The sequence below is a fragment of the Amblyomma americanum genome, chromosome 1, assembly GCF_052857255.1.
Source record: "Amblyomma americanum isolate KBUSLIRL-KWMA chromosome 1, ASM5285725v1, whole genome shotgun sequence".
Classification (NCBI taxonomy): domain Eukaryota; kingdom Metazoa; phylum Arthropoda; class Arachnida; order Ixodida; family Ixodidae; genus Amblyomma; species Amblyomma americanum.
The window spans coordinates 370,117,883-370,144,040 of record NC_135497.1 but is presented as its reverse complement, the minus strand read 5'-3'; positions in this window follow the sequence as shown (position 1 = coordinate 370,144,040).

Here is a 26,158-nt window from a genome sequence, read left to right as displayed (position 1 = left end):
GCGGTCGGGCTCGAAGCCCGGAACTCCGGATCAGTAGTCGAGCGCCCTAACCACTGAGCCACCGCGGCGGGTATCCGGCAAGGTGCTGGTGTTGAACGTGAGGATCGTTTTTTGTGTCTATTTTCTTAATGTCCTTCCGGATTTTGATTTGGTGGACATCTATGACATCTTGGTCGGTGAGCCCTTTGAGCATTTCTTTTTCAGTGAAGTGAACAAAATAATTTTCGGAAATTATGCCTCGGACAATGCAATAAAAAAGAAGTTACCTCAACTTAATGAATTCAGTGAAGAATTATACCCGTACAAAATGCAACTCTTTACATATATTACAAGGCAGATGTCATCAAAAAGTCCTTGCTCCCACGGTAAATGCTAGGGATTAAAGATTACTTCAAACCTACCAATCCTTACTCCTATAACATGAGCCTGCCCATTAAATCTCATTAGGGAGATGCATAATATATGACGGATCAAAAGCTCCTACTACAACTATAACGTAAAACAGCAACAGTGGAAGGGATGCTTTAAGCAAGAAAAACCAGCAACAATAACAAACAGTGAAGAACAGTTCTTAATAAAGCATCACAATGAGCTGATGTTTATAATGAAGATGAAGCATTACCTCTGAACGAGAATTTTATTCATCTACACAACGCAGCACAAAACAAGGAGATTTGGAACCATGCTATCAGTCACTTTTTGGCTTAAAAGCAAAAAGAATCCTTATAATGTGCAAATCAGATAATGTACTTTCAGAATGGCAAGAAAATGCGCTGTGAGTAGGAGTAGCTTTTTTCATGTTTTTTTTTCTCCAAATATGCCTACAAGTTGAATCTGCTGGGGATCCCAGAAGCAATCACGCAGGACAGTGCTTTGCTCATCATATTACTAATGCCATCAGTTGTAACAAAAGATGATGGGAGTGATTGGCTGTTAAAGTTTTGCAATATGAAAGTACACCCATCAACAGAAAGTAACACCTCCTTTTGAAAATTTAAAGATCCATGTAGCCTTATTTTTTTAATATATAAAATACATATAAAAACACACCAAAGGGGATGCTTGAGCTCCGCTTTCAAAGTACTTAGATATTCTTGACTGTACATTCATAGATCCCTGCGAGTCCTCATAGCACTCCTGATGCAGTGGTGCAGCAGTTAAGCGATGCATCACTGCCCTGCAAATATAGGTGCTGCCATCAATGGGGCCCATGCAACACATGTTGCTCTTCTCAACCAGAATCTTGCAACCTATCTTTAACTGCCATCTGCCATGGTACTGTTTGCGCACAATTCAGTGGGCAGGTTGTAACGATGCCACAGGTTCACACGACCTTGGTAGCCTACCTAGAGAGACGGAGTTGGTAGTCAGCTGCGATCCTTCAAACAGTCACGAAAGCAGAAACCAAAGGTGGACAATTTTTGTTCAGTCAGTTTGGTTTCTATCAGTTTAACATCTTAAAGCGACTCAGGCTGAGAGACGTCGTAGTGAAGGGCCCTGGAAATTTCAACCACCTGGGGTTCTTTAACATGCACTGACATCGCACAGTACACGGGCCTCTAGAATTTCGCCTCTCGATATTGGACCGCTGTGGCCGGGATTGAACCCGCGTCTTTCGGGCCAGCAACCGAGCGACATAACCACTCACCCACTGCGGCGGCTTGTTTTTTTGTGCACATCACTGTGACCTTGTTCGTCCACATCAAGTGTAGTAAAAAGATTGTCTTTATTATTTCAAACTCTCCATAATCTAAAAAATTTTAGTTATTGAGATTACGCTGTAGTACATAGCAAACCTTACATTAATAAAGCCAGGTTTTATTCTTTTAGCATGAACATTTATAGCAAAAAGCTGCCCAAATGGGAAAAATCAAGTTGGATACACGTAAAATTATAACTGTCTTTAGCAAGTTTCATTCAACAAGAGATTTTCCAATGCCCTGAAGTCTAGATTAATGAGTTTCTTCTTAAGTAGCACCCACACATAACATCACCAGGTCACCACAAAAGCTTCCCTGAGCATAAGCACCCTTCCTCCAGGCCAACATTTCATTTGAAGTGCCATAGACCGTTAGGAAATTAATAGAATGCTGAACTAAAAATTACTACACACGTATTAGGCAACATCATTTCCCGTAAACTCCTAACTAAGCAATTACATTTCTAGTATGCAGGAAGCAACATCATTCCTAGTTCAGTGGGCCCTCTTCCTTGTACACCATGTCCGTACATAGCCATGTATGATGCCAGCATAGGTAGTTGTGTCCCTCTTTTCTCTTAACCATATGCATACGTGATTTGTAGTTTCTAAGGTTTTACGACAGTCTATAAACATGTTAGAGCACTTGAGTATGAATACTGAGATATTTTTTGCAAGCTCAGTACTTTGAGAATCCAGATTGAGCAGCAATTTGCGAATAATTTGCGGGCGCTAAATTTAGCAAGGTGGCAGGCCACTCAGAGCTCCCGTTTTCAATGGGACAAATACACACTTATGCATGCAGCGCACATAAATATGCCTTACTGCAATGATGAAGTGCAGTGCATGGAAAGCTATATTTAAGATCAAGCATGATGAAGCTATGAGTTCCATGTCTTATTAAAGTGTACCTTCATACTGAGGGGTAAAATGACACTTTATGGAATGGATATTCTTTGGCAGGCATCGTGCAAGTAATGCCACTGATTCAGTACAAATGCCAGTTTACAGCACTTATTTGCATCAAATACATAATCAAGACAGAGAGAAAGTGCTTTTCTAGAAAAACTCGTGCACAAAATGGTCTAAGCATTTTGCCCAAATAATGTCCTGTAACTATTTTTCACAAATTCAATGTGATTTGTGAAAATTAAGTGCTCACAACAATTAAGTTTTTTATATTTATTACATTAAGACAAGGTGCATTGCTATGAAAGAATAAAACAAGCAACAATGATCTAGCCACATCTTATCCATAAATAGGTGCTGTACCAGCATACCATTTTTGTTAAGGCTAATATGATCAAAATATAGAAATGTCACAAAAATTGTACTTTATTTCAAGAAAAAATGAAAAAACAAGCAAGGAATAATGAACAGTGAAGCAGGCTACTTTTGCATTGCAAAGCAGCAAAAACGTCATTAAGATTGGTCCTGCGAAGATTACTGTCAGTCAAAGTGTCTACAAACAATTCATCAAAATACAGCACCTTGTTAGTACAGAAGCTGCCTTATGCTCTTGCATAAATTTAGAAATCCATGCTTGCAAAACCCCATTTCCATACAAAAAGCAACTAAGGATCCCTTCGGTGCCTCATATAGAAAAAAAACATGGAAATGAACTTTAGAAATACACTATGGCCAGTACATTGTTATCCGAGTCCAACATCAAGCACCACACGAATATTCAAGTGAAATAAAATTCCACAATTCACTGAACATATTTGTCTATGACCAGTCATTTTCTTACAAGACTGAGTTCCCAAGCAAAAAACTTTACACTTCTTGAAAACATGGGAAAATACAGCATAGAAATGTCCTTGTTGAAATTTTCTATGCTGCATAAAAATGAGCCCAATGGAAATGAATAGGCAGCAAAATTTGTCAATCAGAGCAATGAATGAAGGCAGTCTATATGTGTGACCCTGGATGCTTAGAAAAGGGGCAAGAGTTTAATGGGAGTGTGCAGCTTTCCATTCAGTATTTAAGTTCTTGTTAACAGGCAAGTGCCCTTAAGTAAATGTCACAGAAATGCTCACTTCTTGTGGGTTTTCACATGCCTCTTTAGATTCATTTTTTGCGTAAAAGCCAGTGGACATAGGTTGCACTGGTATGGCCTCTCGCCCGTGAGGATGCGGAGATGGGCAGACAGTAAATCTTTTCTAGTGAAGGTCTTGCTGCAGTGAGTGCACTTGAATGGTCTCTTGCCTGGGTGGGTGCGAATGTGTGTCATCATACTATGCTTCTGGGTGAACGTTTTTCTGCAATGTGTGCACTGGAATGGCTTTTCGCCCGTGCGGATACGAATATGCTTCACCATATTGGACCTGTCGGTGAAGCCGTGGGAATGTCAGCACTGCAATGGTCCACGTTTAGTTGGTTTTCAACTGCCATTTTATGAAACGTACTGTCGTACTGTCGCATGCAATTCGAAATTTTTATGAGTACTACCCACCATGCTGTCGTTCATTCTTTTAGGGGGTGAGCAAGCTTTCCCTACGCCTTTGTTCGGCTTTGTTAGCGTTTACTGCTTGGGAAATTTGTCTCTGACCCAATATCGAACAGACGAAAACACCTTGTGCGTTGGCGCTCTGTTACCATAAAAGCACTTGCGCCATAAATATTTATCAACATCACGAAAAGGGTGCCCTGACACTGACAAGAGGGCGCCGTAGCCAAGCACGGTAGGAGGGAACTCCAAGACTTCTTGCTTGTGGCAAAACCCAGTCAATTTTTTAAGACACAGCGTACCATAATAACCCACCCCACTTTAATAACACTGAGTTAAGCATTTCTCTGGCGCTCTTTTGCCTTAGTCACTCTTAAGTCATCAAACTCCAAACTAACAGCCACTCCTTCGTGCGACTGGCCTTGCTAGCGCCCTCTGGATTCGCCCGTTAGGTTTTTAGGCTTGCGCAGCCGCAGCTTGGTTTCTCCCTCACGCTTCTGTTGAATACGCTCTCGAAATTCGAGTGGACATTATATCGACTTCACGTCGACTGGGTTGACCGACAATACCAGCATGAGCGCAGTGCCATGGCACGAATCCCGCAAGCTTAATTGCGCGCTCGCTTTTATACCCAGAAACGGGGCAACGCCCCTTCGGCTTATCAAGCTTGTCGTTCGAAGCCAGGCGCGATACGTCACATCCTCTTTTGTTGCAGTGAAAGGAAGTGAACTATGCCGTTATTTTCAAATGGACCGTGTCAAAGTTTTGTGACGGTACAGCTTGTAACAGAAAGTAACACGCGAAAATATGAGCACAGCGAACTCAAGAAATCTGTTCAAAGTTTTGGTCGTATTCTAGTCCTGGTGGTGCTTTTGTCTGTCTTTGGGAGCTCCGGGGGGGGGGGGGGGGGGGTTGGAGGCACACTGTGAGGCAGGGCAGGGGCTGCTGTGGTGTTGTTAGCTGCGTCATTGACGGGCGCACTTGAACTCACGTACTACAGCTCCCCCACATTGTTGCCGTGACTGAAGTCAAGTAGGAAGGCTTCTCCCGTCGGCAGCAGGTGTTTGCGATTGCGCCGGAGGGTCCGCTCCTCCTCCAGCATCACATGGTAGGACCTGGGGTACGTTGACGATTTCAGGACCTGTGCTTTAGTGGCCCATGTACCGCTGCGGACACTCACGAAGTCTGCATCGTTGAGCGCCGACAGCGGCCGCGCTGGGGACTGAAGCTGTGGATGTTTGACGACTTTGTGGGCTGGTCCAGATCGGTAGTCAGGCAGAGTTGTCCGTAGTCTGTGGCCTTGGAGGGTAGCTGCTGGTGTCTGTCCACCCTCCAAAGGAGAAGTCCTGTACGCCAAAAGTGCCAGCCAGAAATCCTGCTTTGCTTCGGTAGTTTTCTTGAGCAGGCTCTTTACCATCTGAACATCCTTTTCGGCTAGCCCGTTTGATCGCGGGAAAACTGGATTAGAGGTGATATATTTAAAATCATATCCGCGTGAAAACGCGGCAAATTGCCGCCTTGAAAACTGGGGACCGTTGTCTGAAATAAGTTCCATGGGTATGCCGTAACGAGCGAAATGGCTCTATTTGCATCAAGGAGGGGCCTGGCTGAAGTGCCGCGGAGGCGTTCCACCCCTGGTAGTTTGATTGAGAGTCGTAAACACACAGGTAGGCCTTTCCATCGTAGTGAAAAAGGTCCATTCCCACACGGTACCCAAACTGGTCAGGTACAGGGCGCATCATGAGGGCTTCCTTTGGCTGACTGTAGGCGTATTTTTGCTTATTGCGCAATTGTGAGCTAGCGCCTCAATTTCAGAGTTCATGCGAGGCCAGAAGACCAGATTACGTGCCCTTGCTTTAAACTTGTTGACACCTTGGTGAATCTTTTGCAAATTATTTCGCCTCATACTACTTGGAATGCGGAGTTTGCATCCCTTGAGCAGAACACCTTTAACGTGGGAAATCTCAGAAAAGAATGGTTTCAGTGGGTTTCAGGCTCTCATGCATTGTCAAGTTTCTCAGCACGTTTTTCAGGTAACTATAGCTGGCCGTTTCAGTGGCAAGACGTTTCCTTGTTGAGTCACTGATTAGTGAAGATACTGTACTTACGGCGTGCACCAAGTCATCGGGGCAGACGGAATGGCTTCCTCGACTGCTGGAAGCTCGAGACAGCATGTCCGCGAGCAGGAGCTGCTTTCCTGGAAGCAAGTGCAAGTCGAAATCGTATCTCAACAATCTCAAGAAACGCTGCAGACGCGTTAGCACATCGCCGTTAGCTTTTTTACAGATAGTGATCAAAGGGCGATGGTCGGTCTTGACGATCACATTTCGGCTGTAGACAAAGTGGTTGAATTTTTCACAGCCGTACGTTATGGCCAGGGTTTCTTTTTCTATTTGGGAGTAGCGTTTTTGTGCTTCCGAGAATGCTCTTGACGCGTACGCGACTGGTTTCCACATGCCGTTGTGGTTCTACAAATGTGCGTCACCTACTCCGTCGCATGACGCGTCACGTGAAACTTTTGTTTCCCTCGTCGGATCGAACTGATAGCAGCGGTTGTTCGCTCAAGGCTTGGCACAGTTGACGCCACTCGTCCGCGTAATATTGCGTCCAGTCAAACACTGCGTCTCTCTTGGTAATGCTTCTCAAAAGCTTTGTTCTGTCTGCCAGCGCTGGAATAAACTTGCCAAAATAATTTACTACACCGATCATCTTTTGCGCGGCCAGTTTATTGCTTGGCTGTGGCATCTGCAGCAAGCATTGAAGCAGAGAAGGACTCGGCCGGACGCCTTCGGCTGAAATTACGTCGCCTAGAAAGTATTTTTGTCACGCCGATGACGCATTTAGCTGGATTTAAAATTAGTCCTGCTCGTTCTGCAGCCTCCAGAGCAGACCTGAACAAGCGGTTCTTGTCGTGAGGCACCGCACACTAGTATGTCATTGACGTCAACTTTCTTTCCTGGCAATGCCTCGAAGACATCGTTTAAGGCCTTTTGAATTAATTCGGATGGCGACGAGATGCCGAAAGGCAATCGCAGGGATTAATAGCGGCCAAAAGGTGTTGCGAACGTGCAGATTCTGAAAGTTTCTTCGTGAAACGGAATTTGATAGAATCCCGAGTTTGGGTCTAAGCGCGTCAAAACCTTTGCTCACGCAAGTTCAGCCTCGTAGCGTCTTGGCATTTCGTAGCGCTATCTTTTAATGGACTCGTTTATTTTCCTGGGGTCCATGCTCTTGCTCCATAGTCCTGCTCGTTCTGCAGCCTTCAGAGCAGACCTGAACAAGCGGTTCTTGTCGTGAGGCACCGCACACTAGTATGTCATTGACGTCAACTTTCTTTCCTGGCAATGCCTCGAAGACATCGTTTAAGGCCTTTTGAATTAATTCGGATGGCGACGAGATGCCGAAAGGCAATCGCAGGGATTAATAGCGGTCAAAAGGTGTTGCGAACGTGCAGATTCTGAAAGTTTCTTCGTGAAACGGAATTTGATAGAATCCCGAGTTTGGGTCTAAGCGCGTGAACACCTTTGCTCACGCAAGTTCAGCCTCGTAGCGTCTAGGCATTTCGTAGCGCTCTATTTTAATCGTCTCGTTTTTTTTTCCTGGGGTCCATGCAGACACGAATTTTACCGTACTTCTTGCGTCCTTCTTGCACCTCCTCGGCGGTGACGTTAAATGGAAAGTCGGTGAGCTTAAGGCTATGCTTGGCCATGGTATTGTAGTCGTACACGAGCGACTCCGTGATATGGTCCTTCAGCCGGATCCTCTCAGGAGCCGCGGAGCTTAGGTTGTCCTTTGCGGCCGCTTGCGAGCAGTGAGATCTTAAACGGCGCGCTTCCTCACCAGTGGTGCCCCGGAGACTCCTTGGGGTTCGGCCATGCGCTGAATCATGAAGGGCCTAGCTTAGAGGGGTCTACATCTGGCGCGCCCTTGTCATGGGATTCATTGGCACTGTCTTCTTCTGCCTGGTACCTTTGTGGTTCATGACTCGGACGCTTTTCACCACCCATCACGTCCTCGCGTAAAGGAAGGAAGGAAGGAATGCCTCAGACGTTGTGGCACCTACTATGTTTCCATACCTCGAGGATCCTTGTTGTCTTTGTCTTCGTCATCAAGGCAGGGCCATCCTTATCTTCATTCATTTGCACTGATCAGTATTCACCCTATATTAGGAACAGTGGGTATTAATAATTTTGCCGCGCTGATTCCAGAACTCCCTGTTTGGGAAATAATTCAGGCCAATTATCTCTGCACATATTCAACGTACCTCTCATTTCCAAATAAACTATGCATGAACTGCCTCCCATAGTTAGTCTCCAATATATTCGTGGTGGTGTACCTTATAATAATTGCAGATAATTATCGTTCTATGAAATATCTGCACACATCATAAGAAAATTCCTGTAGGCAATCATGGCGCATCGCAACATTTTCATAGGTGTACGTAACTGTTCACAAGAGCTCCACACAAACAAAACTACTGCGAATGCGAAGATAGCACGTATCCTGAAAAAATGAAAATGTGGCATTAACTTATTTATTTCCCAGCATGTTGCGGAATTTTAATTTACGTCCTTCCTATTTTTCTCTGATCGCCGGGACGCGGTCACTGTCGATTTCGTTTCGCAAGGGAAGTTAAGTGGTGTATGCTGCGCGACAGGACTGCAGTTTGTAGCACTTCAGCAGTGGTTCGAGAATGGGAATTATGCTTATTAGCTGGTCTTATACGGAGCAAAACTTCAGTGTGTTTCTTGTATGGTATGTTAGTGCCTTTGAAGCAGAGCATTTTTATTCTTGCAGTGTGGGCAGTTATTTATTTGCTGCATGCATAATATTATCATCAGCCTGACTACACAAACTGCAGGGCAAAGGCCACTTCCATGTTCCTACAATTAACCCTGTCCTGTGCCAGCTTCGCCCACCGTATGTCCGCAAACTTCTTAATCTCATCCGCCCACCTATCTTTCTGCCGCCCTCTGCTACGCTTGCCTTCTCATAGAATCCACTCCGTTACCCTTAAGGTGCAGCGGATATCTTGCCTTCGCATTACATACCCTGCCCAAGCCCGTTTCTTTCTCTCGATTTCGACTACGATGTCATTGACGCGCGTGTGTTTCCTAACTCGACACTTCTTTCTGCGAAGATGTACGGCTGTTACTTTTTGTCCAGGATGAGAACAAAAGGAAGTGTTGTTTAAAGACGAATACCTTCTTACACCCTCTTTATAATTTCTTGGCATATTAACATTTAGCCTATCTCGCCGTTTAAATTACATATCTGCATAAAATGCATTGAACTAAAGGTGTGGAGCATTCTAGGTCGGCTTATAGATGGTGGTATCTGCTTATAGTCTCTTGAAGCCTCCAGCTTCAGCCACTGCTCTATTCTCAGCTCTTCACAGTGAGCGATAGTGAGCTCAGCAGTGAGTTCCATGCCGTGATCGATAATATTCTCAACTGAACAAAGAATTTTCTATCTCAGGACCTTCCTTGTAACAACTTAAAAACGGCGTGAATTTAGAAAAAGTGAGGCTATTTGGGGTCCTGAAATATCCTGACACTACGTAAAAACACCCACTTTGACAAATTTCACCCTTCAAATTCCGCGAAAAAGGAAAAATTCACCCTATGAAGCATGACTGGCGTCCGGCTGCGCTTCCATTTTTGGTACGTGACAAACCGCGTGTCCAACGCCGGCCGCCGAAGAAGCGGAGGTTCGGACGGACGCGGTCTCATTGGCTGCAACCGGAGAGTGTTAGCGGCCGTTTTATTCGCAGAAGATAATGCCATTTCTCAAAAATGAGTGGTCACTTTGCTTTGTTACTGAAGTGAATCGACAAGAGGTTGGCGAAGAATGGGACGGTTTTATTGAAATGTTAGTTGGTTTTATAGCCCCCTCGCTAGGGGTGTGGCCGGTACCTCAGGCGATAACGTAGCTTATTCGGTGACCCCGGAGTAGATATGCAGGGCACGTGGCGGCAGCGCATGCGGCTTCACAACAGAGGAGCCTCAGCCCTGAAACATATCTTTAGAACTTTTCGACCTGCCATATTCACAATTATCTCGGTCGGCTAGAGTGGCTGTTTCAGTGGTGCGTAAACCAAATACAAATAGTGCATAGGCAAGTAAATTTCGCCATTTGCTCGGCATTTCAGTGGTATGTAGGCCATTATCTGTATATGCTGTAGGGTATGTGCAGAAGCTGTTTCCTTATTTTTCTTCTTTTTGATGGCAGCATTGTTTCAGAAGCTAGTCAGAGATTTGCTTCAAATTAGCATTAATGTGCGTCCCACATTAGCCATTAATAACCTGCATGTTGGCCAGCAGCAGCGATTAGTGGTTGACTTCTTCTATAAAGCTGAATCAGAACCAGTGCATACGAGGTCATTTATGTCTTTATTTATCTATTTTTAGTTATTCTTACATCGCCAGTCAGGCAATGCTGTAGAGAGATTTCATTATAGGGGTCAAACAAGGTCAAAGGTTTACGGCAGATTAGATTAATATGTCAGTTAATGCAGCAATATATAACAGAGTGTGCATTCAGAACAAAAATGTAATTGAATTATGCTTTAAATAGAATTTTCAAAGTCACGAACATCAATCACTTCATTATGGAGCATGTTCTAGTTGGTAATCGTGTTAGGAAAATATGAATACAATCAACAACTGATATCTGTGGCAGGTCCGATTCTCCACTGCCAGGTTGGCATGTCCGTAGGGCATCCCTACAGACGTCCATATCCGGATATACGCCTAGGAAATTCAGTGTATCTCCTATGCACACCTCTTCGCATTGCCCGGGGTAGTCCTCAGAAATACCGTCAGTTCCTGAAGTGTCATCTGCTATGGCTTTTATGGTGGAATCAGAAGCCTCACTGGGCGTTACTGGGAGCAAGAAACGTGGCTTCTGACTCACTGTATGAACCGACTAGTGGTGTTTCTTCCCGTGCGTCTTACCAGGACACTGAGATCCCGAGATTCCAGGCCCATCTAATGACTTTCATTTCTTCAACTCCCTTCCTTCCTTTCTGCCCGTCTTGAACCTTGCCCAAGCTGGATCCTTCTTCGTGATTTTCAAAGTGAACCGTATGTCCTGAACACCGATGGTCCAGCACCTGGTGTCCTTGACTGCCTTGATCAGCTCATTCGCAGACGGGAACTTCATCGCGATGCGAACGTCCGCTAGCACGCCGATCATTTGTCTGGTGGGAAAGAAGGTGCTCAGCTTTTCCTTGCTACGCAACTCCTCCGGCACACCGTGCAGGTTCAGCTTGTCGTGCAAAAGTTGCGGAGAGCGTGTCAGTTGACTCCAGCGTGCACCGCAATAATAGACGCGGAATGGAGTACCCTTCCGCGTGGCCTTTTGGAGGGACTGCGCGGATTCCACCGCTCTCTGTTCACTTTCGTACCGCGCAGTGCTGCGCAGGAGACTGCAGTCGTGGCTAACCTTGTGCTGAATCTGAACGGCGTCCTTGCAAAGCTCCTGCACCTCCTCGGCGGTGACGTTAAATGGAAAGTCGGTGAGCTTAAGGCTATGCTTGGCCATGGTCTTGTAGTCGTACACGAGCGACTCCGTGATATGGTCCTTCAGCCGGATCCTCTCGGGAGCCGCTGAGCTTAGGTTGTCCTTTGCGGACCGCTTGCGAGCAGTGAGATCTTCAACGGCGCGCTTCCTCACCAGTGGTGCCCAGGAGACTCCTTGGGGTTCGGCCATGCGCTGAATCATCGAAGGGCCTGGCTTCGAGGGGTCTACATCTGGCGCGCCCTCGTCATGGGATTCCTTGGCACTGTCTTCTTCTGCCTGGTCCCTTTGTGGTTCATGACTCGGACGCTTTTCACCATCCATATCGTCCTCGCGTAAAGGAAGGAAGGAATGCCTCAGACGTTGTGGCACCTACTATGCTTCCAGTACCTCGAGGATCCTTGTTGTCTTTGTCTTCGTCATCAAGGCAGAGCCATACTTATCTTCATTCATTTGCACTGATCAGTATTCACCGCATATTAGGAACAGTGGGTACTAATAATTTTGCCGCGCTGTTTCCAGAACCCCCTGTTTGGGAAATAATTCAGGCCAATGATCTCTGCACATATTCAACGTACCTCTCATTTCCAAATAAACTATGCCTGAACTGCCTCCCATAGTTCGTCTCCAATATATTCCTGGTGGTGTACCTGATAATAATTGCAGATAATTATCGTTCTATGAAATATCTGCCCACATCACAACAAAATTCCTGTAGGCAATCATGGCGCATCGCAACATTTTCATAGGTGTACGTAACTGTTCACCAGAGCTCCACACAAACAAAACTACTGCGAATGTGAAGATTCACGGAAAAGTCGTCTGCGTCTGTGTACACCACACAAGGGTCTTTGTGGTCGCGTTCGTGCGGGTGTTTGCTGCGTTCTTGGCAACGTGATTCATAGTATTCGGGGTACATGCTCTTCGGGAAGGGAGGGGCCAACAAATTCTTCCTAATTTGCTTGTTAATTAAGGCTTGTTTTTAGATGCGTTGCCCTCTCGGGATGTATTCCTATGGCTGCAAGGATGCACCATCCCGTTGCCACGGTGTTTAAACGAGTATACTGCAAGTAGAGGTTACGCTAGGTAAGTTTTTTCACCGTCTTGTGGACCATGCCCAAAGCGGTTAGTTTTTCGGTAGAAGTGCTGATGGGGGAATAATAAGAGCTGTCTCTTATGCTCCTTCCTTTGCGTAATGCTTTTTTTCGACACCATGTAGTTATTCCCCCTGATTAGTTCAAGTTCCTTCATATCGGAGTGGCTGTGGACATCCGTTTGATGAAGTGAGATGTTTGGAGCGTGACGCTTTCCAACTTGCGGAGCATGTCGCTACTGTTACGATTTCCTTGAAATAACACCCCTAGACGCTGATCGTACCGACTTCTTTGACTTCTTCATCTCTTAATTTGAGCTAATAGATTTCTCGGTGGTCTGCATTTTGTTCTACCTCTGGGTATTGACAGCAGCGCCATTTGTTCACACTTTTCCGTGAAGGAGGCCGGTCCTCGTGCGCCCGTGTTTTGCTCTCAATGTTCGCAGCACCTGTGCGACAACAAGCGACAATATCGACTAGGCATCTACACCGGTGAATGCTGCAGTTATCGCTAGAGCAGGAAAAGCAGAGTACATTGAACGGTGTTTTTATCCTCAGCCCCGGTCTCACACAGGGCGTTACAGGTTACCTGCAAGTCACGCTCATGTGTGTCATGAATGCCTACGGCCACAAGTTTCAGGTTGCGCTTGCTTAGAAAGCACGCTGAAAAACTGCCTCCACTGCCAATGCCGCCAAATACAAAACGGAAGGGTCATTTTTTTCAAAGTCTCGTTGTCTGTCAGTGCGTGAAGGCATCCATCGCAGTACCCATTACGTGATATGAACAATTTTTCAAGAAAACTATGAAGGTAAAATCGGCGCATGACGTTATTTTGATTAAAAAATGTTGACTGAGTTCGACGGCCGCTTCGCTGACACAGACTATCTCCATTTCTAATGTGCAGATGCTTTTGCTGTCGCACAGCGCTTTGGTTAGTTGGTAGCAACTTTATTTAAGGTCATGCAGTGCTTTCGCCGACGGGGCCTTAGGTCTCTCACGCAGTGACGTCGAGGTGTTGCCTCGCAGTCGCCTCACGGGCTTGCTGGACGGCCCAGAGTTGGTCACCGAGGCTGGGGCTGCGCAAGGCAGCGGCCCACCGCGGCGGGAGGGTTCCGGAGTTAGCACCGTGCGGGTTTTTGTTACAGTCCCAGAGCATATAGGTTAAAGTGGCGATGGTCGTGTGGCAGACCTTGCATATATTTGTTGGGTATGTGCCGGGGTAGAGCCTGTGGTATCGTTCCGGGTTGGGGCACGTGAGCGTCTGCAGTTGTCTGAGGGCCACCGCGTGCGCCCGGTCCAGCTTGTCGCTGGGTGGAGGGAAGGTTCGGCGGGCCAGGCAGATGGCCTTGGTAATTTCGTTGTAGCTGGTCAAGCAGTCTGCTGTCCCATGTACGACGGTCACCGCCGCGGTTCGCGAGCACGCGCGCCTTGGCGTGTGCCGTCTCGTTTCGGTTGCGATATGTCTTCGATACTTCTCTCATGTACGCCGGGAAGCACTGAATTGTGGTTTGAAAATCTACCTCCCGCTGGACTTGTCGATTGCTCAGGACTCGGGCCGTGCTCTCTGAAATCCATCCTTTTGCGAAGTTTCGGACCATTTGTCGCGAATCACAAAGAACTGTGGTGCGCATCGGATCCGTGAGGGCGAGTGCCACCGCTGCTTCCTCCGCTTCTGCGCGCTCGCACGGTACACTACCGTTATGCGCGTTTCGCCACTCGAATTGACGACCGCAACCGCGAATCGAGAGCGTTCTGCGTATTCCGCGGCGTCAACGAACCTTGTCTCCGTTTCGCCTTCGTGGCTATGCAGGATAGCTCTGGCCCTGGCTATCTTCTCCGGTTGTATTCCAGGTGGACGTTCCGTGGAATCGGGTCGACTCTTACCGTTTGTCTGGTCGCGTCCGGAACGGCGGCTTTCTGGCCTTGTGTGTAGTAACGGATGCCGAGACTTTCCATGATCTGGCATCCTGCTCTCGTGGCCGCTTATCTTTCTAGTTGTGAAGTGCGTAATGCTTGCGTAGTGCTTCTTTTTCGAGGCCACGTAGTTTATTTATTATCAATACCTCAAATGCCCCAGGAATGGGGTATTACATGAGGGATGGGCTGAGTGTGTCACTAATGGGAGATTGGATGGCAGCCTTGAAGTGCAGTGGATCGGAGTGGTGCACGGAGTCGAATGGCAGGCCGTTCCAGTCTCGAGCAGTTTGCACGAAGAATGAGCGAAGATGAGCTGTAGTCTGTGCTGGGGGAGGGTAGACTGTTTTGGGATGGTTGGTGCGGCTTGATAAGCGATGAGCTGGCAGGATAGCTGAACCATCAAGTTGGCTGTGATAAAATTTATGAAAGAGGCAGAGCCGAAAGATGCAACGTCTGGACTCGAGATTAGTAAGATTAGCCTCAGATTTAAGTGCAGTGACGCTGGTGTGATACGAGTAGTCCGAAAAAATAAATCTAGCTGCGCGATTCTGAACTGATTCGAGGGTGTTTGAAAGGTTAGATTGATGAGGGTCCCAGACTGAGCATGCGTACTCCAACTTCGGCCGGACAAATGTGAGGTATGTTAACGTTTTAATAGAAGCAGAAGCGAGTCGCAAGTTCCTACGGAGGAAGCCAAGAGTGCGATTGGCTTCGTTTGTTATGTTTATTATGTGCGCTGACCAATTAAGTGTGTTAGAAAATGTGATGCCGAGATATTTATACGATTGAACAGATGCTATTTCAGATGCACTAATTTCGTACTTGAAGTGTTGATAGTTTTGACGCCGATGGAAAGAAAGCAATGACGTTTTGTTAGTGTTTAAGGACATTAACCAAGTGTTGCACCAGGCTTCAACACGTTTAAGGTCGTCTTGAAGTAAGCGAGAGTCCGAGGTGTTATGGATGGGGCGGTAGATTACACAGTCGTCTGCAAATAGGCGGATATGAGAAGTGATATTATTAGGCAGGTCGTTAATATAGATTAGAAAAAGCAAAGGCCCAAGCACAGTGCCTTGGGGGACACCGGAATGGACCGGGGAGCAAGATGACGAAAGTTTATTAGCATACACAAATTGTTTCCGGTTAGTGAGAAAATTGCGTATCCAATCTAATACAAGGGGGTTAATGTGTAAGCTTGAAAGTTTAAGTAGAAGTCTTTGATGGGGAACCTTGTCGAATGCCTTTTCAAAATCCAAAAAGAGAGCGTCCACCGGAATGTTCAAATCGAGATTAGAGCTTATGTCGTTAATGAATAAAGCGAGTTGAGTATCACATGATAGCCCTTTGCGAAACCCATGCTGATTAGGATGAAAAAAAGTGACAGATATCAGGAATTTTACTATGTGAGAGTAAAGCACATGCTCCATTAGTTTTGAACAAACGCTAGTGAGTGAAATGGGACGATAACAAGAACATAAAGATGGAGGACATTTTTTCGGGACTGGAACAACCTTGCCTACTCTCCAATCTTCCGGCACCACTCCTGATGACAATGATTGCTGGAAAATATGGCATAAAATCACACTGACAGTGTTTTTCGTATGTTTTAGTACCTTGGTGTTAATGCCATCGACACCTGCAGAAGATGAAAGCCTTAATGAGTCAATGATTTTCACAATACCGGGAGGATTAAAAGTGATCTCAGGCATAACAGTGTGATCGTAATGGGGAAAATCTGGTAAATTGTTAGCAGGTTCTTGTGTGAAAACAGAAGTGAATGCACGGTTTAGTTCTTCGGCTGTTTGACTTGCAGGAATCGGGCGATTGCAGTGATCGTGTAATTGTAATGGTTGCGAGCGTTTAGGGTTTATAGTGCTCCAAAATTTTTTAGGGTCATTTTTAACATGGTTGGAAAAACTGATGAATAGAAAATACGCTTTGTTTTGTTAGCAAGTGACTCAAACTCCTTTTCCGCAGTGTAATACTTTTTCCATGAGCATTCGCTGTTAATTCGTTTAGCAGTGCGAAAGAGTCTTTTCTTTATGTTGTTGAGACGTTTCAGCGTGCGGTTGAAGCATGGCGATGATTGTTTATCGGTTATAGTGATAGTGGGTATGTACGTCTTTATCAGCTCATGCATTTTATCCTTGAAAAGTAACCAGTTAGTCTCAGCGGAACGTTTAGAAAGGTCCTCAAGAAGCCAGACGGAAAATTCCTCAAGTGCAGTATTGATTGCGGAATAGTTTCCTTTGTCATATAATGTTATTGTTTTCATTATTGTTGTTGTACCCGGTAGATGGCAATGAAACGAACCGTGCATGATGGAATGGTCACTAAGACCTGGTAAAGATGTGAGCGAAGAGAGCTTATCGGAGTCAGAGGTTAGGATCAGATCGAGTGTATTAGACGAATTGCTGCTATGACGTGTTGGTTGGGCGACTACTTGCGTTAGTCCAAAGGTTAGACACGTGTTTACGAAGTCACTTTCAATGTTATTCTTTGATAGTGTTTTGGCGAGATTAGACCAGGTAATAGCAGGAAAGTTAAAGTCTCCGAACAGCAGAATAGGTGACTGGCGGTGCGTTGCAGTTACGCATTGAAGAACTGCGTGGAATTCGGCGACAAAAGAAGCGTTGCGTCGGGGGGGCGATAACAGGCGCCGATTATTATAGGCGGGTAAGAGGCATTGGAAATAACAAATATAATTTCTAGGGGCGATGATATTTTTAGTTCGATGCATTGGAGATTTCGGTGGGCTGCTATCAGTACGCCACCCCCACGCTTGTCGGTTCGATCCCGCCGGAAAATATTTAAGTTGGAAGAAAGCGAGAGAATTTCAGAGTCGGTGATTGATGATGTGAGCCACGTCTCGGTAAGAACAACAAGGTTAGACTCTGTTGTGTTAATTATATTGCTGAGAGGATCAAGTTTAGGCAAAAGGCTTCTGATATTAGTATATATAAAGGATAAGTAAGAACGGCTAGGTTTCAGACAAGTGTTTCCTACGTGTGTAAAGGGTGGGGGACAACCATCTGATTACTGCGGTCGAAAGTGTAAGTTTTCTTTCCAATGGTTAGTTTGTCATGTCTGAGTTTGAATTTAGTTTCTTCCTGTGCCTTCGCGAATTCCACAAGGCGCTTTCTAGCGGCAAGAGTACTTGGGCAGTAGTCCTCAGAAATACTGTAACTTGTGCCTTTCAGTTTTTTGGCACATGAAAGAATCTTTTCTTTAACCTTAAAATGCGCAAATTTAACAATTATTGGTCGGTTTCGGTCCGCCCCAAACTTTCCCAGCCTGTGAGCTCTCTCGATATCTAGGGGAGCAAGAGTGGTGTCTAACTGCTCGCTGCAGTGTTGGATAATAAGGGCCTCTGACTGCGCCCACGTTTCCCGTTCGTCATCTTTATGGCCAAAAAAAAACCAAGTTTGATCTGCGCGACCTGTCGTCCGAATCATCAAGTCTGCTTTTAATAGCAGCAACCTGCTCAGAGTTCCGTTCGGAGAGCGCCTGCACTTCGTTCACTTGTTTCTTTACAGCTGTTATCGATGAACAGTCGGCTTCAATTTTTGCCAGTCGGTTTTTAATTTCTTCAAATGCTTTGTCACTTTGTGAAAGCCTGACGCGGATAGCCTTCATTTCTGCGAGAAGTGAGGCTTGGCCGGCTCGGATTTCGTCCAGTGCTTCGAAAATGCCATTTTCACCGGAACGAAGGGTGGGGGGACCGAGGCTTAGCTCAATATCGCCTGATAAGATTAGTAACTGCTTTATGACATGGTAACAATCAGAGGCAATATGAATGCAACACATTGGGCTTGGCAGCACCAGTAAACCAGCATACCGCGTGCGTCGCGCAAATAAGCAGTATTGAGAATTTACCTGCAGCAAGAACAAGCGTCGAAGGTGAGAAGCGGTCGTCATGGTTGGCGTGCTGCCAAGCCCATAGAGCGCGGCGGTGGCTAGTGTCGCGTTTATACATCGATCAGGTGGGGAGGAGGTTGATCGCTGGCGAATCATCATCGGAAGTAGCGGTGATAGACAGGGGGCGTTTCCATCCGGTGGTGGTGCCGGGCACTGGCGCAACGCTGTCGCTGACGTGGGGGTGGCGGGCGTGATGCAGTGCTGCCGCACATGTTGGGCACCGCGCCGTTCCGGCGTCCAGGCCGGCATCCATGAGGGCCTTCCGGCATCCTTCCAGTCGTCGCAGTGGGCGTCGCACCGTAAAAGGCAGATGGACACCTGCAGCAAGAACAAGCGTCGAAGGTGAGAAGCGGTCGTCATGGTTGGGGTGCTGCCAAGCCCATAGAGCGCGGCGGTGGCTAGTGTCGCGTTTATACATCGGTCAGGTGGGGAGGAGGTTGATCGCTGGCGAATCATCATCGGAAGTAGCGGTGATAGACAGGGGGCGTTTCCATCCGGTGGTGGTGCCGGGCACTGGCGCAACGCTGTCGCTGACGTGGGGGTGGCGGGCGTGATGGAGTGCTGCCGCACATGTTGGGCACCGTGCCGTTCCGGCGTCCAGGCCGGCATCCATGAGGGCCTTCCGGCATCCTTCCAGTCGTCGCAGTGGGCGTCGCACCGTAAAAGGCAGATGGACACTTCATGGTCGCCCTCCGCGTGTCCGGATTCGTCCATCCTGCTTGGTTCGCGCGCAGGAAAACGCTTCAAACTGATAAACAGCGGTCGTCATGGTTGGGGTGCTGCCAAGCCCATAGAGCGCGGCGGTGGCTAGTGTCGCGTTTATACATCGGTCAGGTGGGGAGGAGGTTGATCGCTGGCGAATCATCATCGGAAGTAGCGGTGATAGACAGGGGGCGTTTCCATCCGGTGGTGGTGCCGGGCACTGGCGCAACGCTGACGTGGGGGTGGCGGGCGTGATGCAGTGCTGCCGCACATGTTGGGCACCGCGCCGTTCCGGCATCCAGGCCGGCATCCATGAGGGCCTTCCGGCATCCTTCCAGTTGTCGCAGTGGGCGTCGCACCGTAAGAGGCAGATGGACACCTGCAGCAAGAACAAGCGTCGAAGGTGAGAAGCGGTCGTCATGGTTGGGGTGCTGCCAAGCCCATAGAGCGCGGCGGTGGCTAGTGTCGCGTTTATACATCGGTCAGGTGGGGAGGAGGTTGATCGCTGGCGAATCATCATCGGAAGTAGCGGTGATAGACAGGGGGCGTTTCCATCTGGTGGTGGTGCCGGGCACTGGCGCAACGCTGTCGCTGACGTGGGGGTGGCGGGCGTGATGCAGTGCTGCCGCACATGTTGGGCACCGCGCCATTCCGGCGTCCAGGCCGGCATCCATGAGGGCCTTCCGGCATCCTTCCAGTCGTCGCAGTGGGCGTCGCACCGTAAAAGGCAGATGGACACTTCATGGTCGCCCTCCGCGTGTCCGGATTCGTCCATCCTGCTTGGTTCGCGCGCAGGAAAACGCTTCAAACTGATAAACAGTTGATAAACAGCGGTCGTCATGGTTGGGGTGCTGCCAAGCCCATAGAGCGCGGCGGTGGCTAGTGTCGCGTTTATACATCGGTCAGGTGGGGAGGAGGTTGATCGCTGGCGAATCATCATCGGAAGTAGCGGTGATAGACAGGGGGCGTTTCTATCCGGTGGTGGCGCCGGGCACTGGCGCAACGCTGTCGCTGACGTGGGGGTGGCGGGCGTGATGCAGTGCTGCCGCACATGTTGGGCACCGCGCCGTTCCGGCGTCCAGGCCGGCATCCATGAGGGCCTTCCGGCATCCTTCCAGTCGTCGCAGTGGGCGTCGCACCGTAAAAGGCAGATGGACACTTCATGGTCGCCCTCCGCGTGTCCGGATTCGTCCATCCTGCTTGGTTCGCGCGCAGGAAAACGCTTCAAACTGATAAACAGTTGTTCTGCGCCTTTGATTCCGTTGGTCGATGAGGTTTCGTATTTGACTTTGCGCGCGAGAGAGCAAATCAATTTCACTAGAACCACGACTTGAGTCACCCGCGACTGGCCCTATTTTCTCTGAGTAGTTCATGTTCTTTCATCTCGGAGGGCTTGTTAGAGATCCGTTTGAGGAAATGAGATGTCTGGAGCGTGACGTTTCCAGCTTGCGGATCTTGTCGCTACTGTGGCGATTTGCTTAAAAATCAGTCCTAGGAAAACACATTCCTAGGAGTCTAATCGTACTGACTTGTTTGACTTGTTCATCTCTTAATTTGAGCTATAAGTTTCTCGGTGGTCCAAGTTTGTTCTACCTCTGTGTGTTGGCCGGAGCGCCATTTGTTCAGACTTTTCTGTGAAGATTGCCAGTCCTCGTGCGCCCGCGAATTGATGCACCTTATCACTGCCTTCCTCAAAGAAGGCTTCTTAATCTCTGGCTTGCCTGCTTCCGCCCATAGCATAATATCGTCGGCAAGACAGCTGTGCTTGAGTTCTGTTAATCAGTTGTCCTGGTGATCTGCACAGGGCGACATTAAAAAGGAAAGACGAAAGTATCGCCCATTGAGGGGTTCCGCGGCCGCCCTTTCGTATAGGGTCGGAGTCGATGTCTTTAACTTTAAGCGTCGCTTGGCGGTCTCTTCAAAACACAGTGATGTATGTGTAAATTTTCGATCCGACATTAAAGTGTTCCGCATTTTCGACGCTTGTGTTGTCGAAAAACTGCTCTTTCAAGCCTGACATTATGAAATTGACATCGGTGCTTCACAAGACGTGCCGAATTCCTTCCTCATATGCAATCACTGTCTCGTTCGGGTGCTGATTACGTGTGTGCATAGTAGCTGTGTTCTTTGCATCCGCATGACGCTAGTGAGCGTGTCCAGCACTTCACGAACAAACGAATCCCACGTCGCAGGGCGTGTGGTTGATGTTGGCAGCTCTCAGGGCTGCTGCATTATGATCGACGTCCACGTCGGGGCAGGCTCATGATATAGACGTTGAAGCTTCTTTTCGCTGGCGCGTGCACTCCAGAAGCGTCCCGAACTCAGGTAGAATGGCAGCAGGTACTCTGAAGAGATACGAAAAGGGCTGGCGTAATAGCTTGCACAGAGTATCCGACGCATGAACGGCAACCCAACATCACGCCCTGCCGTGTATAACCTTTGCTTGATGTTTCCATGCTTACGAAGCGCGGATGTTATTTAGAGTGGTGTGGGCGAAGTCGCTGATGTTTAGGCTGATGCTCAGGTGGTAGCCACCGCTGCTACCATCAATCGAGAGCCATTTGAACGAATTCTGCAGGCAGGCGAGAAGCCCAGCCTCATCGGCAAGTTGCCTTGCTGCTTTCCCTGCATAGTGGTGCATAATAGCCCTGCGGCAGCCAGGTTCTCGGTAGGAAGCTGCCTGCTTACCGGGTTGCTACGAAATCTGCATTCTTCGCGCGCGCTCTGCGTCCCCTTCTTCAGGGCCATAATTCACCGACCATGATACGTGCGCGCACACATAACATCCTGCTGCGTTCGAAGCCAGAAGAAAACTATAGACTTGATGAGTAACGAGTCCAGGCTTATGCGACATCTGACGCAATACACACTACAGTGCAGCATAACAGTCATTGCTTAACGGAAAATATTCCAGAAAAGACAAGCAGTGCGCTGCCACTGTGGACGTAAAAACCATCCATGTTCTTACAGCACTGGCAGCGGTGCAAGGCCTTTCGCTCGCTACAGGTGTGGCTTACCGCGTCCATTATGGCTTACGCCAATCACAAGCGCACTGCCCGGCGTGTGCCGTGCCTGTTCTGCTCCCACTATAATAGGTCCTGTCTGGGTTGCTCCAGTGCGCGCGCGTGTATCGGCACTCGCACGTGAAGCGCCTCACACAAGCGCCCTATACGGCAACGTACGGGCCTCGGGCCCGTTAGGCAAAAGATTTTTTCTTGGGCGCTGTGTTCTCCAGCGCAGGGTCGTGGCCTTAACTACTGAGATGGGCTTAGGATAGGCTGTTTAAAGAAAGGAATTCCATTGTGGACGAAATGTGGCGCCACTAGAGATCGGACCCAGCTTTGGCTTCCTCCTCTGCGACCGCTTGTCTTCAGATTTGGTTGGCAGTCAAATGTGTTTTGCACAAGTAGTTGTTTATGCAACGTGCCTGGTGATCTCGTCGTAGGTTGTCCGCTCTCGGCGTTCGTGCGGTTTAGGCTTAGAGGTTGAAATCGTGGCAGCGACTCGATGTCAAGTCGTCGAAAAAGAAATAATGCCTCGGAAAATAATAATAAATAAGGCCTTTCTCGGCACGAGGAACGGGCTAGTGTGCATATCGTATCTTTAAAGAGCCTGTCAAGTTACAGCGTTCAAAAAATGTTAAAACTGGATCTAAGAGACGAAAAGATGCTTAACAACAACGTCGTCGTCATCGCGATCGAAAATATAAAAGCGCCAACATTCTCTACGTCCTGAAGCGCTGAAGCGTGAATCTCATTTCAACACAACCAAGATAACACGCGGACTGTGACAAGGAAACCGGGACAAAACGGAGCGACTGACGCGGTCTTCAGTTTCTTGCTTGAGAAGAGGAACGTTCCAGGGGGAGACAAGGCACTCATAATGACGCCTACGGGTGCGTTTTTCTTGCTCACAAAACCTCCGCCATAAGACTCATCGCGTCCTCGTCGAGTAACTAGGACACGGTATGTATCCTATTCGTCAGCATAAATAGCTTTGCGACTACCGCTTAAATCAGGAGCATCAAGTTATAATCGCCCGCAAATTTTCCACCATTGCTTGTGTATAGTATTGTGAAAACAGTGCAGAGTGAAAAAAACTCACACTGACGGCTGGGCATCGTCTTGAAGTATATTTAGCGCTAGTGCGAGGAACGTTACGGCAAATCATTACTGAATAGTATTGTGATTTTCCAGCTTTCTATAGAGATGGCTCCAGAACACATGACGGTGCTATTGCAACTGATGTGCTGAAGGGTTTCATTCTTGATGTCATTACCATTAGTCCAAAAGGCAATGTGTATTCTGCTGAATTGCATGTCATATCAACGGCGTTGGAAATAAGTAATGAATTAATAATACGGCGGTAATTCACACCCACTCAAGGAGCGCTATGACCGCAGTTATTTCAAAGCAATGAAATAAATATCCCTCTTTTACTATACAGCGTACAACTTCATCATCTTGCGATATGCGGCGGCAGTGTGCACTTCAGCTGGGCTCAAAGGTCGTGGTGGCATTGCAGAGAACGAGCTTGCTCACTCTATAGAAGGAAACCCAAATGTGAGCGATACCTGCTAATGAAAATTCCTCGCAGTACTATAAAGGAATATTTAAACGAGTGCTGATGTCCAAATGGAAACTTGTTTTGAAACGCGAAGAAAATTATTTATTGCATCGCGTTAAGCTTAATATAAATGAATGGAACGATTGGCGTCACAAGAACAGATATTACCAAGTCATACATTCAATGCTACGAATCGGACAAACACCTAACAAAGAACTACTTGCTTTGGGGAGCAGAGCCGTGGGAATGTCAGCACTGCAATGGCCCACGTTTAGTTGGTTTTTAACTGCCATTTTATGAAACGTACTGTCGCATGCAATTCGAAATTTTTATGAGTACCACCCACCATGCTGTCCTTCATTCTTTTAGGGGATGAGCAAGCTTTCCCTACGCCTTTGTTCGGCTTTGTTAGCGTTGACTGCTTGGGAAATTTGTCTCTGACCCAATATCGAGCAGACGAAAACACCTTGTGCGTTGGCGCTCTTTTACCATAAAAGCACTTGCGCCATAAAAATTTATCACCATCACGAAAAGGGTGCCCTGACACTGACAAGAGGGCGCCGTAGCCAAGCACGGTAGGAGGGAACTCCTAGCCTTCTTGCTTGTGGCAAAACCCAGTCAATTTTTTAAGACACAGCGTGCCATAATAACCCACCCCACTTTAATAACACTGAGTTAAGCATTTCTCTGGCGCTTTTTTGCGTTAGTCACTCTTACGTCATCAAACTCCCAACTAACAGCCACTCCTTCGTGCGACTGGCCTTGCTAGCGCACCCTGGATTCGCCCGTTAGGTTTTCAGGCTTGCAGAGCCGCAGCTTGGTTTCTCCCTCACGCTTCTGTTGAATACGCTCTCGAAATCCGAGTGGACATTGTATCGACTTCACGTCGACTGGGTTGACCGACAATACCAGCATGAGCGCAGTGCCATGGCACGAATCCCGCAAGCTTAATTGCGCGCTCGCTTTTATACCCAGAAACGGGGCAACGCCCCTTCGGCTTATCAAGCTTGTCGTTCGAAGCCAGGCGCGATACGTCACATCCTCTTTTGTTGCAGTGAAAGAAAGGAAGTGAACTATGCCGTTATTCTCAAATGGACCGTGTCAAAGTTTTGTGACGGTACAGCTTGTAACCGAAAGTGACACGCGAAAATATGAGCACAGCGAACTCAAGAAATCTGTTCAAAGTTTTGGTCGTTATCCAGTCCTGGTGGTGCTTTTGTCTGTCTTTGGGAGCTCCGAGGGGTGGGGGGGGGGTTGGAGGCACACTGTGAGGCAGGGCAGGGGCTGCTGTGGTGTTGTTAGCTGCGTTATTGACGGGCGCACTTGAACTCATGCACTACAGTTCCCCCACATCGTTTCCGTGACTGAAGTCAAGTTGGAAGGCTTCTCCCGTCGGCAGCAGGTGTTTGCGATTGCGCCGAAGGGTCCGCTCCTCCTCCAGCATCACATGGTAGGACCTGGGGTACGTTGACGATTTCAGGACCTGTCCTTTAGTGGCCCATGTACCGCTTCGGACACTCACGAAGTCTGCATCATTGAGCGCCGACAGCGGCCGCGCTGGGGACTGAAGCTGTGGATGCTTGACGACTTTGTGGGCTGGTCCAGATCGGTAGTCAGGCAGAGTTGTCCGTAGTCTGTGGCCTTGGAGGATAGCTGCTGGTGTCTGTCCACCCTCCAAAGGAGAAGTCCTGTACGCCAAAAGTGCCAGCCAGAAATCCTGCTTTGCTTCGGTAGTTTTCTTGAGCAGGCTCTTTACCATCTGAGCATCCTTTTCGGCTAGCCCGTTTGATCGCGGGAAAACTGGATTGGAGGTGATATATTTAAAATCATATCCGCGTGAAAACGCGGCAAATTGCTGCCTTGAAAACTGGGGACCGTTGTCTGAAATAACTTCCATGGGTATGCCGTAACGAGCGAAATGGCTCTATTTGCATCAAGGAGGGGCCTGGCTGAAGTGCCGCGGAGGCGTTCCACCCCTGGTAGTTTGATTGAGAGTCGTAAACACACAGGTAGGCCTTTCCATCATAGTGAAAAAGGTCCATTCCCACACGGTACCCAAACTGGTCAGGTACAGGGCGCATCATGAGGGCTTCCTTTGGCTGACTGTAGGCGTATTTTTGCTTATTGCGCAATTGTGAGCTAGCGCCTCAATTTCAGAGTTCATGCGAGGCCAGAAGACCAGATTACGTGCCCTTGCTTTAAACTTGTTGACACCTTGGTGAATCCTTTGCAAATTATTTCGCCTCATACTACTTGGAATGCGGAGTTTGCATCCCTTGAGCAGAACACCTT